The 18,803-nt window shown below is 39.5% G+C and overlaps 1 pseudogene; it reads right to left on the reverse strand.

Annotated features, from left to right (window-relative positions):
• Positions 1–6,212: 6,212 nt before the first annotated feature.
• Positions 6,213–18,771, reverse strand: LOC138848539 (palmitoyltransferase ZDHHC2 pseudogene; annotated as a pseudogene).
• Positions 18,772–18,803: the final 32 nt, after the last annotated feature.

Genomic DNA, 18,803 nt, shown 5'->3' on the forward strand with positions numbered 1-18,803 from the left:
ACTGAGAATGATATTACATTTCCTTTTTAAAAGATTTATTTTATTTACTTGAAAGGTAGAGTTACAGAGAAAAGGAGAGAAAGAGAGATCTTTCACCCACTAGTTCACTACTCAAATGATTGTAATGACTGGGCCTGGGTCACTCTGAAGCCAGGAGATTCATCTGAGGCTTCCAGGTGGATACAAGGGCCCAAGGACTTTGGCCATCTTCTGCTGCTATCCTAGGTGCATTTCAGGGAGCTGAATCAAAAGAGAAGCAGTCAAAGCTCAAACCAGTGCCACTATAAAGCAGCAGTTTTACCTGCTAAGCCACAATGCTGCCCCTTTTGATATCTTTAAAATCATCTTCACTATATTTTCAATATCAGGTAAACAATTGATTGTTTTAAATTAAAGTGTCACTACACTGATTGTTGCTTGCAAAAAGTAAAAGAAAAAATTTTCTCAATAAAGATAGGATCATTCAGAACCTCAAATTATGTCTGCATTTTTTTCATGCAAAGTATCTAGCATACAACTTAGATTTAATAGACATGCTAGGAAGAAAGATATATGAAACAGAATGACTGGGCAGAGCCAAGATGGCGGAATAGTGAGGGTGCACACCGATAGTCCGGGAAAATTTAGTTTAATAAAAGTGGAGTTAGGGTAGCCTCAGAAAAAGGATCAGGAAAAAATTGCAGAGGAAACTCTTCCAGAGCTATTCGCTGTGACCCAAAGGACCTACTGGGAGAGCAGGGTTGCCCACCACATGGAAGCCGAACCACAGGAGCTGCAGAGTCTGAGCGCCAGTGCGGGAAGGGGAGTCTATGTGACAAAGACACCAGCGGGGAGAGGAGGGACGCTAAGGGCTCCGAGTCCACACATCGGCGCTGGAAGCAGAGGTGAGCTCAGTAACCGGAGACATTGGCGGGGAAATGGCAGACAGAATTTTAGAGGGACACGGGTTTTGAAGTGGGAAAGTCCAACAGACTACAGGAGAGAAGGAAAAATAAAAATAAATAAATAAATAAATAGGTGGGGGCATACGGGTACAGACAAGTTCCACTCTCTGCCAACCTTGCAAAGGCAAGCAAGAGACAAAGAGCTGGGATATACATAATAAAAGGGGAGAGTTAAGGCTACAATTCAGTAGCCTAGGCAACCCAGTGGGAGTCCACAGGAGAAAGGGAGCCTGCACAGACTCTTTGGGTAGAAGCCAGCGGAACCTAAATACCATCCATTCTGCTCAGCCTTGCAGTATTACTTACCTCCTGAACAAAAAATAAAATAAAATAAATAAATGAATAAATAAATAGAGATTTACCATGCATAACCTGAGGGTGTCACCTTTGCACACATGTAACCATGAAGAACCAAGCAGAGCTCTCAGGCCACACCCATCTCAAGCCTCCAAGGCTCCTCCGACAGCAGGCAGTCCACTTAACACGGACATAGTATAATAATAAAAAAAAAAACCTCACAGTGAGGGAAACAGAATTAACCATGCCAAGCAATAAACACAGAAATCGAGGGAACAAGATCAACGATGACATTATGATGCCTCCAAATAAACAAAACACCCCAAGCCAAGATTATGAAGATGATGAGATAGAAGAAATGTAAGATATGAATTTCAAAAAATTTATGATAAGAACATTTAGAAGTTTTCAAAAGCAAATCCTTAAACTACAGAAATCCTTATTGGACAGGATTGAAAATCTCTCTTGTGAAAATGAAATTTTAAGGAAGAATCAAAATGAAATGCAGAAACTAGTAGAGCAGGAAAGTGTGATAGTGAAGAGAAATCAAAATGAAATGAAGAGCTCAATAGATCAAATGACAAACACATTAGAGAGCCTTACAAACAGAATGGGTGAAGCAGAAGAGAGAATATCGGACTTAGAAGACAGAGAACAGGAAAGGATACAGTCAAACCAAAGAAAGAAGAGGAAATTAGAAATCTAAAAAATATTGTTGGGAATCTACAGGATACCATTAAAAAAACCAACATTCGGGTTCTAAGAGTTCCTGAAGGCATGGAGAGAGAGAAAGGATTAGAAGGCCTTTTTAGTGAGATACTAGCAGAGAACTTTCCGGGTCTGGAGAAGGACAGAGAAATCCTAGTACAGGAAGCTCATAGAACCCCTAATAAACACGACCAAAAGAGATCCTCACCACGACACGTTGTAATTAAACTCACCACAGTGAAACATAAAGAAAAGATCCTAAAATCTGCAAGAGAGAAACGTCAGATTACTCTCAGAGGATCTCCAATCAGACTCACAGCTGACTTCTCATCAGAAACACTACAGGCTAGGAGGGAATGGCGAGACATAGCACAGGTGCTAAGAGAGAAAAATTGCCAGCCCAGAATATTATATCCTGCAAAGCTCTCATTTGTGAATGAAGGTGAAATAAAGACCTTTCATAACAAACAGAAATTGAAAGACTTTGCCGCCACTCGTCTGGCCCTGCAAAAGATACTTAAAGATGTACTACACTCAGAAACACAGAAACACAGCCATCAATATGAAAGAAGGGAAAGGAAGAACACCTACCAGTAAAAGATCATGGGAAGCTCAAAGCATATACTAGAAAATATCTCCAGGAAAATGGCAGGGCAAAGTCACTATGTATCAATAGTCACATTAAACGTGAATGGCCTGAACTGTCCAGTTAAAAGACACAGACTGGCTGACTGGCTTAAGGAACAACACCCAACTATCTGTTACCTACAAGAAACACATCTCTCTAACAAAGATGCATGCAGACTGAAAGTGAAAGATTGGAAAAAGATATTCCATGCCAACAGAAACCAAAAAACAAGCAGGTGTAGCCATATTAATATCAGACAAAATAAACTTTAATACAAAAACTGTAAAGAGAGACAAAGAGTGGCACTATATAATGATTAAGGGTTCAATTCAACAGGAAGATGTAACTATTATAAATGTATATGCACCTAATTACAGGGCACCGGTCTATTTAAAAGATATGTTAAGGGACTTAAAGGGAGATTTAGATTCCAATACAATCGTACTGGGGGACTTCAATACTCCACTCTCAGAAATAGATAGATCATCCGGACAGAAGATCAACAAGGAAACAGCAGATTTAATCAACAATATTGCCAAATGGATCTAACAGATATCTACAGAACTTTAAATCCTACATCTAAAGACTTCACATTCTTCTCAGCAGTGCATGGAACCTTCTCTAGGATTGATCACATACTAGGCCATAAAGCAAGTCTCAGCAAATTTAAAAGAACTAGAATCATATGATGCAGCTTCTCAGACCACAGTGGAATGAAGCTGGAAATTAGCAACTCAGGAAACCCCAGAAAGTATGCAAACACATGGAGACTGAACAACATGCTCCTGAATGAACAATGGGTCATTCAAGAAATCAAAAGAGAAATCAGAAACTTTCTGGAATTAAATGAGGATAACAACACAACATATCAAAACTTGTGGGATATGGCAAAAGCATTATTGAGAGGCAAGTTTATAGCAATAGGGGCCTATATCAAGAAATTGGAAAGGCACCAAATAAATGAGCTTTCAACGCATCTCAAGGACCTAGAAAATTTGCAGCAAACCAGACCCAAATCTAGTAGGAGAAGAGAAATAATTAAAATCAGAGAAGAAATCAACAGGATTGAATCCAAAAAAACACTACAAATAATCAGCCAAGCGAGAAGCTGGTTTTTTGAAAAAATAAACAAAATTGACACCCCATTGGCCCAACTAACTAAAAAAAGAAGAGAAAAGACCCAAATCAATAAAATCAGAGATGAAAAAGGAATCGTAACAACAGACACCACAGAAATAAAAAGAATCATCAGAAATTACTACAAAGACTTGTATGCCAGCCAACAAGAAAATCTGTCAGAAATGGATAGATTCCTGGACACATGCAATCTACCTAAATTGAACCATGAAGACATCAAAAACCTAAATAGACCCATAACTGAAACAGAAATCGAAACAGTAATAAAGGCCCTCCCAACAAAGAAAAGCCCAGGACCAGATGGATTCACTGCTGAATTCTACCAGACATTTAAAGAAGAACTGATTCCATTTCTTCTCAAACTATTCAGAACAATCAAAAAAGAGGGAATCCTCCCAAATTCTTTCTATGAAGCCAGCATCACCTTAACCCCTAAGCCAGAGAAAGATGCAGCACTGAAAGAAAATTATAGACCAATATCCCTGATGAACATAGACGCAAAAATCCTCAATAAAATTCTCACCAATAGAATACAACAAGACATCAGGAAAATCATCCACCCAGACCAAGTGGGATTTATCCCTGGTATGCAGGGATGGTTCAACATTCGCAAATCAAACAATGTGATTCACCACATTAATAGACTGCAGAAGAAAAACCATATGATTATCTCAATAGATGCAGAGAAAGCATTTGATAAGATCCAACACCCGTTCATGATGAAAACTCTAAGCAAATTGGGTATAGAAGGAACATTCTTCAATATAATCAAAGCAATTTATGAAAAGCCCACATCCAACATCCTATTGAATGGGGAAAAGCTGGAAGCATTTCCACTGAGATCTGGCACCAGGCAGGGATGCCCACTCTTACCACTTCTATTTAACATAGTTCTGGAAGTTTTAGCCAGAGCCATCAGACAAGAAAAAGAAATTAAAGGGATACAAATTGGGAAGGAAGAACTCAAACTATCCCTCTTTGCAGATGACATGATTCTTTATTTAGGGGACCCAAAGAACTCTACTAAGAGACTATTGGAACTCATAGAGGAGTTTGGCAAAGTGGCAGGATATAAAATCAATGCACAAAAATCAACAGCCTTTGTATACACAAGCAATGCCATGGCTGAGAAAGAACTGCTAAGATCAATCCCATTCACAATAGCTACAAAAACAATCAAATACCTTGGAATAAACTAAACCAAGGACGTTAACGATCTCTACGATGAGAATTACAAAATCTTGAAGAAAGAAATAGGATACCAAGAAATGGAAAAATCTTCCATGCTCATGGATTGGAAGAATCAATATCATCAAAATGTCCATTCTCCCAAAAGCAATTTATAGATTCAATGCAATACCAATCAAGATACTGAAGACCTTCTTCTCAGATCTGGAAAAAATGATGCTGAAATTCATATGGAGACACAAGAGACCTCGAATAGCTAAAGCAATCTTGTACAACAAAAACAAAGCCGGAGGCATCACAATACCAGATTTCAGGACATACTACAGGGCAGTTGTAATCAAAACAGCATGGTACTGGTACAGAAACAGATGGATAGACCAATGGAACAGAATTGAAACACCAGAAATCAACCCAAACATCTACAGCCAACTTATATTTGATCAAGGATCTAAAACCAATTCCTGGAGCAAGGACAGTCTATTCAATAAATGGTGCTGGGAAAACTGGATTTCCACGTGCAGAAGCATGAAGCAAGACCCCTACCTTTCACCTTACACAAAAATCCACTCAACATGGATTAAAGACCTAAATCTACGACCGGACACCATCAAGTTACTAGAGAACATTGGAGAAACCCTTCAAGATATTGGCACAGGCAAAGAGTTTCTGGAAAAGACCCGGGAGGCACAGGCAGTCAAAGCCAAAATCAACTATTGGGATTGCATCAAATTGAGAAGTTTCTGTACTGCAAAAGAAACAGTCAGGAGAGTGAAGAGACAACCGACAGAATGGGAAAAAATATTTGCAAACTATGCAACAGATAAGGGGTTAATAACCAGAATCTACAAAGAGATCAAGAAACTCCACAAAAACAAAACCAACAACCCACTTAAGAGATGGGCTAAGGACCTCAATAGACATTTTTCAAAAGAGGAAATCCAAATGGCCAACAGGCACATGAAAAAATGTTCAAGATCACTAGCAATCAGGGAAATGCAAATCAAAAGCACAATGAGGTTTCACCTTACCCCGGTTAGAATGGCTCACATACAGAAATCTACCAACAACAGATGCTGGCAAGGATGTGGGGAAAAAGGGACACTAACCCACTGTTGGTGGGAATGCAAACTGGTCAAGCCACTATGGAAGTCAGTCTGGAGATTCCTCAGAAACCTGAAGATAACCCTACCGTTCGACCCAGCCATCCCACTCCTTGGGATTTACCCAAAGGAATTTAAATTGGCAAACAAAAAAGCGGTCTGCACCCTAATGTTTATTGTAACACAATTCACAATAGCCAAGACCTGGAACCAACCTAAATGCCCATCAATGGTAGACTGGATAAAGAAATTATGGGATATGTACTCTTTAAAATACTATACTGCAGTAAGAAACAACGAAATCCAGTCATTTGCAACAAAATGGAGGAATCTGGAACACATCATGCTGAGTGAAATAAGCCAGTCTCAAAGGGACAAATACCATATGTCCTCCCTGATTGGTGACAACTGACTGAACACCAAAAAGGAAACCTGTTGAAGTGAAATGGACACTACGAGAAACGGTGACTTGATCAGCATAGCCCTGACTGTTAATGAACAACTTAATACATTATCCCTCTTAGTAGGTTTTTGTCTGCTCTACTTAATATGATTGGTTTAATTCTGTAAGTAATACACAGTTATTCTTAAGTGTTGAAATTTAACTGAAATGTGATCCCTGTTAAACATCAGAGTGGGAATAAGAGAGGGAAGAGATGTACAATTTGGGACATGCTCAGGCTGACTTGCCCCAAATGGTAGAGTAAGAAACATACCAGGGGACTCCAATTCAATCCCATCAAGGTGGCATGTACCAATGCCATCTCACTAGTCCAAGTGATCAATTTCAGTTCACAATTGATCATAATGAAAGGACTAAGAGTCAAAGGGAGCACATAAACAAGTCTAGTCCCTCCTAATACTAACCGATAGAATAAATATAGGGGAGAGTGGTCCAACATGGGAAGCGAGATACTCAGCAGACTCATAGAATGGCGGATGTCCTAAACAGCACTCTGGCCTCAGAATCAGCCCTAAAGGCATTCCGATCTGGCTGAAAAGCCCATGAGAGTATTTCAGGCATGGAAAGCCAAGACAAAAAAAAAAAATACTGAATGAAAGATCTCTGTGAGTGAGATCCCAGTGGAAAGAACAGGTCTTCAAAGAAGGAGGTACCTTTCTCTGAAGGGAGGAGAGAACCTCCACTTTGACTATGACCTTGTCTAAACAAGATAAGAGTCAGAGAACTCGGAGGGCTTCCATAGCCTTGGAAACTCATGACTGGAGCATGGGGAGATTACTGAGGCCATAAACAAGAGTGTCAATTTGTAAATTCAACAACAGGAGTCACTGTTCACTCGCTCCTCATGTAGGATCTCTGTCCTTAACGTGCTGTACATTGAGACTTAATGCTATAACGAGTACTCAAACAGTATACTTCACTTTGTGTTTCTATGGGGGTGCAAACTGTTGAAATCTTTACTTAATGTACACTAAACTGATCTTCTGTAAAAAAAAAAAAAAAGGAATTATCAATCCCCAACTTGACTCTCACTGTGATTAAACATGACAATAGGTCTGATCTGATTTCATCATCATTTAAAAAAAATCATCTATTATTTTTCACTTTATGTTTCTGTGTGGGAGCAAACTGTTGAAATCTTTACTTAATGTATGCTAAACTGATCTTCTGTAGATAAAGAGAATCGAAAATGAATCTTGATGTGAATGGAAGGGGAGAGGGAGTGGGAGAGGGGAGGGATGCTGGTGGGAGGGACGTTATGGGGGGCAAGCCATTGTACTCCATAAGGTGTACTTTGGAAATTTATATTCATTAAATAAAAGTTAAAAAAAGAAACAGAATGACTGGAGATCTAGATATTGGAGTTATCAAGACTAGAATATAGATAACTGACAAATATTCAAGATTCATGATAAGACAGTTTTCACAGAGCAATAAAATTTAGTATAAAAAATCACATAGAAATACTTTAACACAAAAACAGAAAGACTAAAATAAGTCAGTGAATGAGATTAATAACAGTTTAGAAAAAGCTAAAGTGAAAGAGAAATGGAATACTTGCTGGCCTTCAGAATTCATGGAGGATTGGCTCCAATGCCACTCACAAATATCCAAATCCATGGATTCCTAAATCTCTTATATAAAATGGCATAGTATTTATACATAACATATCCACATCTCTGGTACACCTTAAATCATCTAGATTTACTTAAATACCTAATAAAATGTAAATGCTATGAAAATAATTATTGTGTTATTGAAAGAATAATGTCAAGAATTATTTTTTGACAGGCAGAGTGGACAGTGAAAGAGAGACAGAGATAATGGTCTTTCTTTTCCATTGGTTCCCCCCAAAAAATGGCTGCTATGGCTGGCACATTGTGGCCGGCGCACTGCACCAATCTGAAGCCAGGAACCTGATGCTTCTCCTGGTCTCCCATGTGGGTGCAGGGCCCAAGCACTTGGGCCATCCTCCACTGCCTTCCCAGGCCACAGCAGAGAGCTGGACTGGAAGAGGAGCAGCTGGGACTAGAACCCGGGGTGCTGGCGCCACAGGTGGAGGATTAGCCTAGTGAGCTGCCACACTGGCCAACAAGAAATGTTTGAATGTACAATTAAATCTAACATGTAGATTTCATTTTTTTGAAAAATTTTTATTTTAATTTTTTTTTTACTTTTCCAAATGCAATTTTTAGGTATAATCACTTAGGTGCTTAAATGAATACATAAAAGACCCAGAGGGGATCTTACCAGTACTCTAACAAGGTGAAGTATACAAATCCCTCTTTTTCCCCTAGCTTCCAGCTTTGCAAGAGGGAACACCTAACAGAATTCAGTTCAGTATATCGCTATACTAGTTCTGTGCTTTGAAAAAACATCTGGTGACATATGAGTCTGATACATTAAATGCTTTTCTTTCCCTTAAGACTTCTAACATTGGTTATCATTTCTAGTGTGGCACTTCAGGATAATGAATAATGACCAAGGGATAAAAAACTTTCAGGTAAAAGCAAGAATATATCATGTCTTCCCAGATTTTTTGAAGCAGATTGTCAAATTCTTCAGCTTAAAAAAAAGTCTGAAAAAGACTGCTGCTATATTGTTCAAAGAATTGCTTTCCTATAAAATGGACTTGGCCTATGTAGCTCATTCCATAAACACATTTAATATAAAACTCTTCATATTTTTAGCAAGGATAAGTAATTTTAAAGATAGGTAATGGAGTTTTTATTCCATTGTCCTCTGGTATTTTAGTTTATCTTTATTGAATATTTTTCTAACAAACATTTTGAACAGTTTATTATCATTTTCTCTTTGATTACCTACCAGTTACTTAACTATGTGTTTTTTGTTTTGTTTTGTCTTGTTTTAAAAGACAGAGTTACAGAGAGAAGTAGAGACACACACAGAGAGAGATCTGGTTCACCCCCTGCAATGGGCAGAGCTGCACCGATCTGAAGCTAGGAACCAGGAGCTTCTTTCAGGTCTCCCACATGGGTGCAGGGGCCCAAGGACTTGGGCCATCTTCTTCTGCTATCCCAAGCCATAGCAGAGAGCTGAATCAGAAGAGGAGAGCTGGGACTAGAACCGGTGCCCATATGGGATGTCAGTGCTTCAAGCCAGGGCTTTAACCCACTGCACCACAGTGCAGGCCCCTCAACTTTTCTTTTCAACATCACAAATACAATAGGTTAGAGTTAGCCTTTCTGCTTTTGTTTTTGAAAGTAGATCCTGTAGATATTTAGAGTCCTAACTGGAGATCTAGCAATTAAATAATATAATTTAATGATACACAACTGTCTCCTGTTTTCTTTTTTTAATTTATTTGACAGGAAGAGTTATAGATAGTGAGAGAAAGAGACAGAGAGAAAGGTCTTCCTTCTGTTGGTTCACTCCCCAAATGGCCACTACAGCCAGTGCTGTGACTGAAAGAGCTGGACTGGAAGAAGAGCAACTGGGACTAGAACCAGTGCCCATATGGGATGCCGGCACAGCAGGTGGAGGATTAACCAAGTGAGCCATGGCGCCAGCCCCAACTATGTGGTTTTAAAGGTGATCTGCTTTAAATTCTCAAAGTCCATACTAAAAAAAGTATAGAGCTTATCCTAATTGTTAACATTTACAAAATGTATAGTTCATTCAAATAAAAAATAATACTTTTTTGTAAATAGTGCATACAAAGCACAAGAGCTTCTTAGTATATTTAGTGAAGCCAAACATTTTGACATCAACAAAAACGTCTTTTTATCTTAAACTAAATTTTCAAACAGCATGCCATTTAGTTCATACTGAACTAAATTTCCAAAACAATATGATTTTTGTTTAATGATTTGCATAATTTAATCTTGATAGGTACTTCAGGAAACATATAGTTTTACTGTCATAGTTTTGATGAGAAGACATAATAAAAATAATATAGATACCACTGGAGGATTAACAGGACAAATAATAGAGATGTTACAGGAGGGCAAATCCATTGACCCAAAAGGAATTCTTAACAGAAGTTCAATACTTTTACTAAGTTCAATAGGAGAAATGACCAAAAAAGATTTTTGTAAAAACCTAAGCCCACAAAAGTGTATCAGAATTCAATCTTAATAATATTGCAGATTTTCCTCCAATTACAAAAATCAGGAAAGATGAAAGGTGTTTCTGATTTAGAATTATTTTCTAAGAACATTGGATTCATTCTCAGAAATGTGTTCTAGCCATTTGCTTGCTCAGAAAGCTCCAGCTTCAATGTTCATACTTATTTTCTAATGGGGAGCAAAGTCTAGAAGTAATTAAAGTCTGATAAAAATGGATGGTGATCTTCAAGTACAGGCCATTTGGACTTTGTAATGAAGTCATAGTTATGACAGGTCACTACGTCTGAGGTTCATTTCCTATCAGAAGGAAAAGTAAAAGAAGTCTGGTTTATTTCCCCTACCTTCTTAATAGCAACTAATAGATTTTACAAATCAAGCACCTTAAAATGTGACATAAAATCCTTTAAATCTGAAACAATATCTTAACAGTCTGAATTTTTGAAATAAAAATCAGATAATCAATGAAGTTTTTAAGTAATAAACTGTGCTACCCACATTATTTAGGTGAAAACTGGCTCATGAATTTAGGCTGAGTTTGCAATAGAAGATATTTCTTCTTTGATTCATATACAATAAAACATTTTAATATTTAATAAGAATCTCTGTTTCTGTATATTGGGTCCAAAGTGTGTTATGTTTTAAGTAACAACTTGCAGACAATTAACTCATATTCTGGATATCCAAATGGTGCCTTCATATGGGAGCCTTTCATCCATGCACAGCATCGATACTTTAATAAAGCATGAATTTACTTTGCTTGAGGATTAAGTCTCATTCTCCATGGTTAATGCAGGATTGCTCATAGCAGCTTTGCCTCTTCCAGGGCTTACGTTGCTTTCTGTCCAAGACTGAGAGTCAGTGAGAAGGTGGCTCTGGAATTCTCTCAATGGATTTGCAGGAACTGATGGTTTTCAGGATTTTTAGCTGTTGAATTCAGTCCTGCAGGAGTAGATGGTTGTTCAGGATCCTGGTTAACAAGGCAAGTTGGGAAGGAGCAGCCATCAGACAGATGTGAAAAAATGGGTAACAACCAGTACTTCTCATCACCAAAAACTTGTCTCATTATTTTTACTGAGACCTAAGCTGAATCCATTCTTATTGGTTCCACGTCGAGATACTGGACTCCTGAATGCTTCTAATGTAGATTTATTTTTGCTGACTAGCCAACAATGATAGCTAAATAGAGAAGATAAGCTGACAGAAAACTAGTTGCAGCGAAGAATAGAAACATCATATGGAACTTGGCTTGAGTATCTGGTAGACCACTTGTCCAAAATTTGACAACATACTGTAAGTCTGTAGCAGTGATAAAAAGGCAGTACAGCAGATAATAAGCCATGAAAAGGAGGAAGAATTTATAATCTGAAATTCCCACACAATTGTTCACCCATGGGCAATGATGATCCATCTTCAAAATACATTTATCGCAGACGGAACAGTGATGGCAGTGATCTGGTTTTATAAGTTGGCATCTGTCACAGTAGCGGATGGCTCCAGTCATGGTCCTGGTATAAATGGGAAGATCCCTGGCTGCTCGCCTAAGAACCTTCTGATGGGGTTGTCCTCTTGGGTCTCTCTCCAACAATTCTTTCTCTGCATAAGAGAGATGGAATTCTTTGGAAGGATCCATTGGTAATATATAGTTTTGCAGTACGACCTGACAAACATTGCAAAAAGTAGATGATAAGCCAACAAGCACACAACTTGTTCTCCAGTGTTTTCCATGGAAACTAGGCAGAGCTGGATGGTGGAGGCATAGTAGGACCAGCCCCGGAGGAGGCTGATGAACACCGCTGGGATCCAGGACAGCACCCACCACAACACACGCCGGTACCACTGCCTGACGCTGCATGGGCCCGAGGGTGCCATCTTCCAGCGACATCCACCTGCCCAGCTCTGGCCTTGGGGCAGGCTGGCCAAGCCCAGCGCTCCCCAGCAGGACAGGACTGGGGGTGGGGGCTGGTTGTGCGTGGCCACTGTCGCCGCCATTGTGGACGCTCGGCTCCTCAGCCCAGGGGAGGCTGCAGCCACGGGAGGAGGAGGCAAAGGAGGCAGCTCTACATGTAGATTTAAAAATGTATTTTCTGTCGATTTTTTTTTTTTTTTTGCTGAACACATGGATGCATAATCCGTTTATAGAAAGCCAAATCCAAGAGAGAATAAAATATTCAGTCTTAAAATGGGGAGAAAATAAAAGATGAAAAATGACAATGATGTATGAATTAAATAAGTCACAGAGAAACTGCTGGCATTTTTTAAATTGTAGGCCCAAGTGGAAAGGATTAAAAAGGAGAAACAAGAAACAGAAACAATGTTGAAGCAGAAAATCATTGAAAATTTTCCAAAACTTTCAAAAGTCAACAATCATCAACTCATAGATCCATTAAAAGCTGCAAACCATTTTAAAGGTAAACCATACTTAGCCGTAGTTTCACTTTCTGAAACTAAAGACAAACAGAAGACAACAAAATATATAATTTCCAAAGGATCTAAAGTGAGAGAATAGCTGACTTATCTGTGTCTGGCTTCACTGTATTAGTTGAGGAATCTGAATTTTGTACTGCTGTCAGTATATGTGTATAATCAGTATTCATTAACACCTATAGACATCATATGTGAAAGTGTATTTATATATATGCAATTTCAAATAAAAATTGAAGTGTATCATAGCTGGCACATTTTTACTCAAGCAAATATTGAAGCAAACATTCTGACTGGAGACAAATAGTCTCAGAAGAACAATGGTGAAGAAATTAATGAATCTTGACTTGAAACTTTTCTATGATTGTTGTGTGTATTCCATATTTTTTGTATTCTATAGTTTCTATCCCTTATAATAAAGAAAAGGTAAGGAACAAGAGATGTTAAAATGAGGTAAAAATGCTGAGTTTAACTGAGCAAGCCTGAGAATCTAAAAGCATTGTCCTGATGTCTTGACTAATCAGTAAAAGTGATAACTAGACAGAAACCTTAGAATTTTCTCCTTATCTCATCTCTGTGTGAGATTACCACAGTAAATTACAGGATTATGCTTTGCCCATAGTAAAAATGGTCTCAAAAATTAAAAAGTGGTTTTTGTTCCAGAGAACAAAATTAGGCAGACTATTCATAAAATCATCTCCAGGGGAGGAGGAGTGGGAGCGGTAGCAGGCCTGGGTGGAGGAAAAGGCTCCTACAGAATAGGGAGGGATTGCATTTCACACACAAGCAATTATGCAAACACACAGCCACCATGCCTAGAAAAAGAGAAAGAGACACTAAAGAGGACAGCAGGGGACCTGCTGGAGGACTCCCTAAAGTTCCAAAGAGGTAGAAGACCTCAAAGTGGAAAAGGCCGCAGCCACCATACAGGGGAGTGGCCTGTCCCCACAGAGGTGGAGAATAGCACCTGCTCCAACACAGGCCCCCCGGTATGCCTCAGGCTCCAGGCTCCAGCCTGAGATGCCTCAGGAGGAAGAGAAGGAGGAAGAAGGCTTCCAAGGAAAAGACTGAGCCCCCCAGTGTCAGAGATCATAAGAGACTGTAGCCACCAATATTTCAAGAGGGGCCCCCTCCACATTCCTGTCACTGACTCGGTGTTACTGGGGACTTTGGCCATAGCCTACAAACTGGGAACCTGCTCTCCTCTTCCACTCATTTTCCTCACAAGTCCAGCCCCTGAAGATTGATCTGGGCTAGGTAGTCCATCTGGCCCTTCCTTGCAGGTCCCCACACACTTAAGATCAGTCAGGGCCATGTTTAAGCTCTGGATGAGATTACACCTCAGTGTGCCTTCTTAATTAGAGCTGTTTCCCAGGGCTTCTCCTGGGGCACCGGCCAGCTCCTTCCACCTCATGATATTCCTCTCCCCTTCACCCAGGCATTCTGGAGCACTGGGTTTCTCTTCCTTTAATATATTGAAGCTATGGGTTTATTCTTCTTGCCTAATGGTTCTGCCAAAAACTTCCAGGACTATATTGAATAGCAATGGTGAAAGTGGGCAGGCATCTTTATCTAGTTGCAGATTTCAGTGCAAATGCTTCCAACTTTCATCCATTGAATATGATACTGGTTGTGTGTTTGTTATCTATTGCCTTGATTGTGCTGAGTAATGCTCCTTACATACCCAATTTGCTTAATATTTATATCATGAAAGGATGTTGTATTCATCAAATGCTTTCTCTGCATCTTTTGAGATAATAATATGGCTTTTATGCTTCAATTTGTTGATATGATGTGTCACATTTACTGATTTGCCTATGTTGCACCATCCCTACATACCAGGGATAACTCCACATGGTCCTGCTGAATCATCTTTCTGATGTGTTGTAGGATTCGATTAGCTAGTATTTTGTTGAGAGTTTTTTTGTCTATGTTCATAAGGGACATTGGTCTGTAGTTCTTTCTATATTTTTTCAGGTTATTGAATTAAGGTGATACTGGCCTCATAGAAGGAGTTTGGGAGGAATTCACCCCTTTCAATTATTTTAAATAATTGGAGAATAATTAGAATTTGTCCTTTTTTAAAGGACTGGTGGGCCAGTGCCACAGCTCACTAGGCTAATCCTCTACCTGCGGCACCAGCACCCTGGGTTCTAGTCTTGCTTGAAGCACTGGTCCTGTCCCAGTTGTTCCTCTTCCAGTCCAGCTCTCTGCTTTGGCCCGGGAGTGCAGTGGAGGATGGCCCAGGTCCTTGGGCCCTGAACCCATGTGAGAGACCAGGAGGAAGCACCTAGCTCCTGGCTTTGGATCAACGCAGTGCACCAGCCACAATGTGCCAGCCATAGGGGCCACTTGGGGGGTGAACCAATGGAAAAAGGAAGACCTTTCTCTCTGTCTCTCTCTCTCACTGTCTAGCTCTGCCTGGCAAAAAAATAAATAAATAATTTTTTAAAAAAAAAATGACTGGTGGAGTTCAGCAGTGAAGCCATCCAGTCCTGGGCTTTTTCTTTGCTGTGAGGATCTTTATTACTGATTCCATTGCTATCTTGATTATTGGTCTGTTTAGGTTTTTGTCTTCATGACTACAATATGGTAGACTGTATGTGTCTTGAAATACATCCATTTCTTCTAGATTTTCCAGTTTATTGGATAAATGGAGTTAATAATTATGAATATGTGGTTTTCAGTTCAATTTCTCAATTAAATAAAAGATCATTTAGCTTGTTGTCCTTCTTTCCTTCTCATCAGTTCAAATATGTGGGTTCCCTGTAGGTTTCACTGTCAACTGTGTCAGTGAGACCACATGTCTCAGCTGCCTTGGTTCAGTCCCATTTTACACCAATCTGGTGTCCTGCACTACTTAAAATTTTCTGAATTTATCATTTTTAACAAAAGTTTACTTAATAATTTCATTAATGGAAGTCAAATCGGATTAGGACAACCTTCACATTGCATTTCTTGATTCTGCCATAGTATATTATTGTGGTATATGAGGCTTTTTTTTCTGTTAATAGGGGTCTCACTTTAACAAATGGTTCAGTCTGCAAGACACTTAGAACAATCCTCCCTCTTTATTGGATCTTTTCTGAATGCAACATATTTACTATCTCCCTTACAAGGACAGCATGCAGAGCACAAGCTCATAAAATGAAATGTTCCTCTAAAGAAGTAGCTAGGCAGAACAAACACCTTCTTGTTTTGAATAGTGATGGTTAGGGAAGGAATTACCTGTTAATCCTGATGTCCCTTTGGTCTACCAGCTCATTGCCTCATGTGACAAGCCTGAGGTTGAGTTGGGCTAGTGGGAAACTTAACATTTTTGGCTATGTACACGTGAATTATGTGTATATGGCTTAATAGCTGCTAAGCTATTGCTTTTCTTCTTTTTTAAACTATCTTTGAACCACTACTTGTCAATATCATCCAACATAATTACTTGTATTTAACCACTGTTGATGTATAGGAGTTTCCCAGGAGACCTTCTGATTCCTGTCTTTTCCCCTTTACAACATTGACTTGGGACACAAAATCCTGACACTGCTACATTAGTGCTCAGTTTCTCCCATGGGTATATGGTTGTCCCTCAAACTTTCCTAGATCATTTTCAGGGTAACCACAGCTTGTCTCAGATAGGAAGTTCCAATGCTCTCCCAGTCACCTAAATAATTGTAGTTCATCTTCTGACTTCCCACAAAACACCTTGCAGCAGGTTTTACAATTACCAAGAACTTCCTTTAGATTTCAAGACAAACAGGAACATAACACAGTCAGACACCTGCACATCCACCTTTTAAACCAACATAAAGATGTTTTGGAAGCTTGCATTAAGTTAGAAGACACCTCCATCTTATATTGTAATGATTCCTTCACACTACACCAAGGAAACAGAGCAGGCTTTGGAAACCTGAATAATTTCACCATAGTCATTATATCCCTCCACAGACCCATACCAAGGGGAAATTTGATCTCACCCTACAGGGAGAGAAACAACTATATACATACTCAGCATCTATTGGGCACCACTAAGGGCACAGCCAACATCACTTTCTGCAGCAGCCAGGAGAAATCAGGGCCACCCACCTCAAAGTGAATGTCCCCAACTCAGAAGGAAATGAAGAGAGAAGGTCTCAACTCCAAGTCAATAGTGAGTTATCTAAAAATCAGTGGCCTCTAATTGCAGTGGAATGTGGAGGGGTGTTGGACAACAGTGACATCATAGAGCCAGCTCTGTCACAATGGTGCACTTTATGTACAGGAGGGCCAGGGCCAGCCTCCTCAACCCACTGAATAGTAAAAATCTCAAGAGGCGGGGGTCTTGAGGCCTCCCTAAGGCACAAGTGAAAAGATCTGGGACAGGTATTCCATGTGACCAGGTATGCACTGCTCTCTGTCTATACAAGGCCCTGCTATACAAGGCCCCATGTTCCTGCAGGTCTCTACTTTCTACCCATCCTCTTCCTCCAATGCACTTACATTTTACAACAACTTTTAAGGCCCTTTTTTGAATTAACATAGTTACTCACCTGAAGGAGAGAATATGGTATAGGGACAAAATCAGATAAATGTATTATTTTGTATTTTTTCTATGTCAAAATCTTATGGCTTTTGTTTCTATGTCAAATTTCTGTAAGTATTTTACATCCATTGTATTTCCAAATGTTTTAATTATTTGAGAGAGAGAGAGAATATGAATTTCTCAATCCAAACTCCCACAACAGTTAGGATTAAGTCAGAACAAAGCCAGGAGCCAAGAACTCCATTCCAGTTTCCCAGGGAGGTGGTAGGAACATAAACATACATGCTATCACCTTCTGCTTCCTAGGGACATTAGAGGGAAGCTGGATCAGAAGGCCACAATCACTGGGACTTACACCAGGCCCTCTGATATGGGATTTCGGTCTCTGATGTGGAGGCTTAAACAGCTACTTCAAAACAACCACTCGAGACATATTTCGAAACCCCTTATAGATCAATGAAATTTTCCAGGACAATGATGATTTGGAAAATATAGAAAAATGAAACAAAACATGATGAAAATTGTTACTTTGTATCATACAAAAAATTGGAAAATATTCCTTTCAGAGTGCAGTGGGGAACTGCTTTGGGAACTCTGCATCCCATATCAGAGTGCGTGGCTTTGAGTCACAGTTCTGCATCTCACTCCAGCTTTCTGCTAGTGCACAACATGGGAAGCAGCAGATGATTCTGGCACTCATGTCCCTGCCAACTCAGAGACCCAGATCAATTCCCTGACTCTTGGCTCTGTCCTGGCCCATCATTGGCAGTGAGCCAGTGAATGCAAGATTCCGCTTCTCAAATGAAAAATGAATATGTGAATAAAATGTCTACGGAAAATGCCCTTTTAAAAAGATTTATTTATTTAGAAGTCAGTTACAGAGAAGGAGAGAGAGGAAGACACAGAGAGAAGGATCTTCCATGTGTTGGTCACTACTCAGGTGGCCACAGCAGCCAGTGCTGTGCAAGGCCAAAACCAGGAGTCAGGAGCTTCTTTCCATTCTTATGTGGGTAGCAGGGACCAAATCACTTAGGCCATATCCTGCTGATTTTCCCAGGCCACTAGCAGGGAGGTGGATCAGAGATGGAACAGCTGGCTCACTAACTGGCACTCATGTGGGATGCTGGCACTGTAGGAAGTGGCCCATGGAAAGTATCCATTTAATATCAAGAGAACACATGGTTATATTGTGATGAAGGTAGTAGGTAATATGACAAATAGAAAGTTATGTAACAGTGAAAATGAGAAAAAACTACATTACTTTTAGATAGTATGCTGATATACTTGAAATTCTAAAAGAACTATATATAAAC

The sequence above is a fragment of the Oryctolagus cuniculus genome, chromosome 2, assembly GCF_964237555.1.
Source record: "Oryctolagus cuniculus chromosome 2, mOryCun1.1, whole genome shotgun sequence".
Taxonomy (NCBI): domain Eukaryota; kingdom Metazoa; phylum Chordata; class Mammalia; order Lagomorpha; family Leporidae; genus Oryctolagus; species Oryctolagus cuniculus.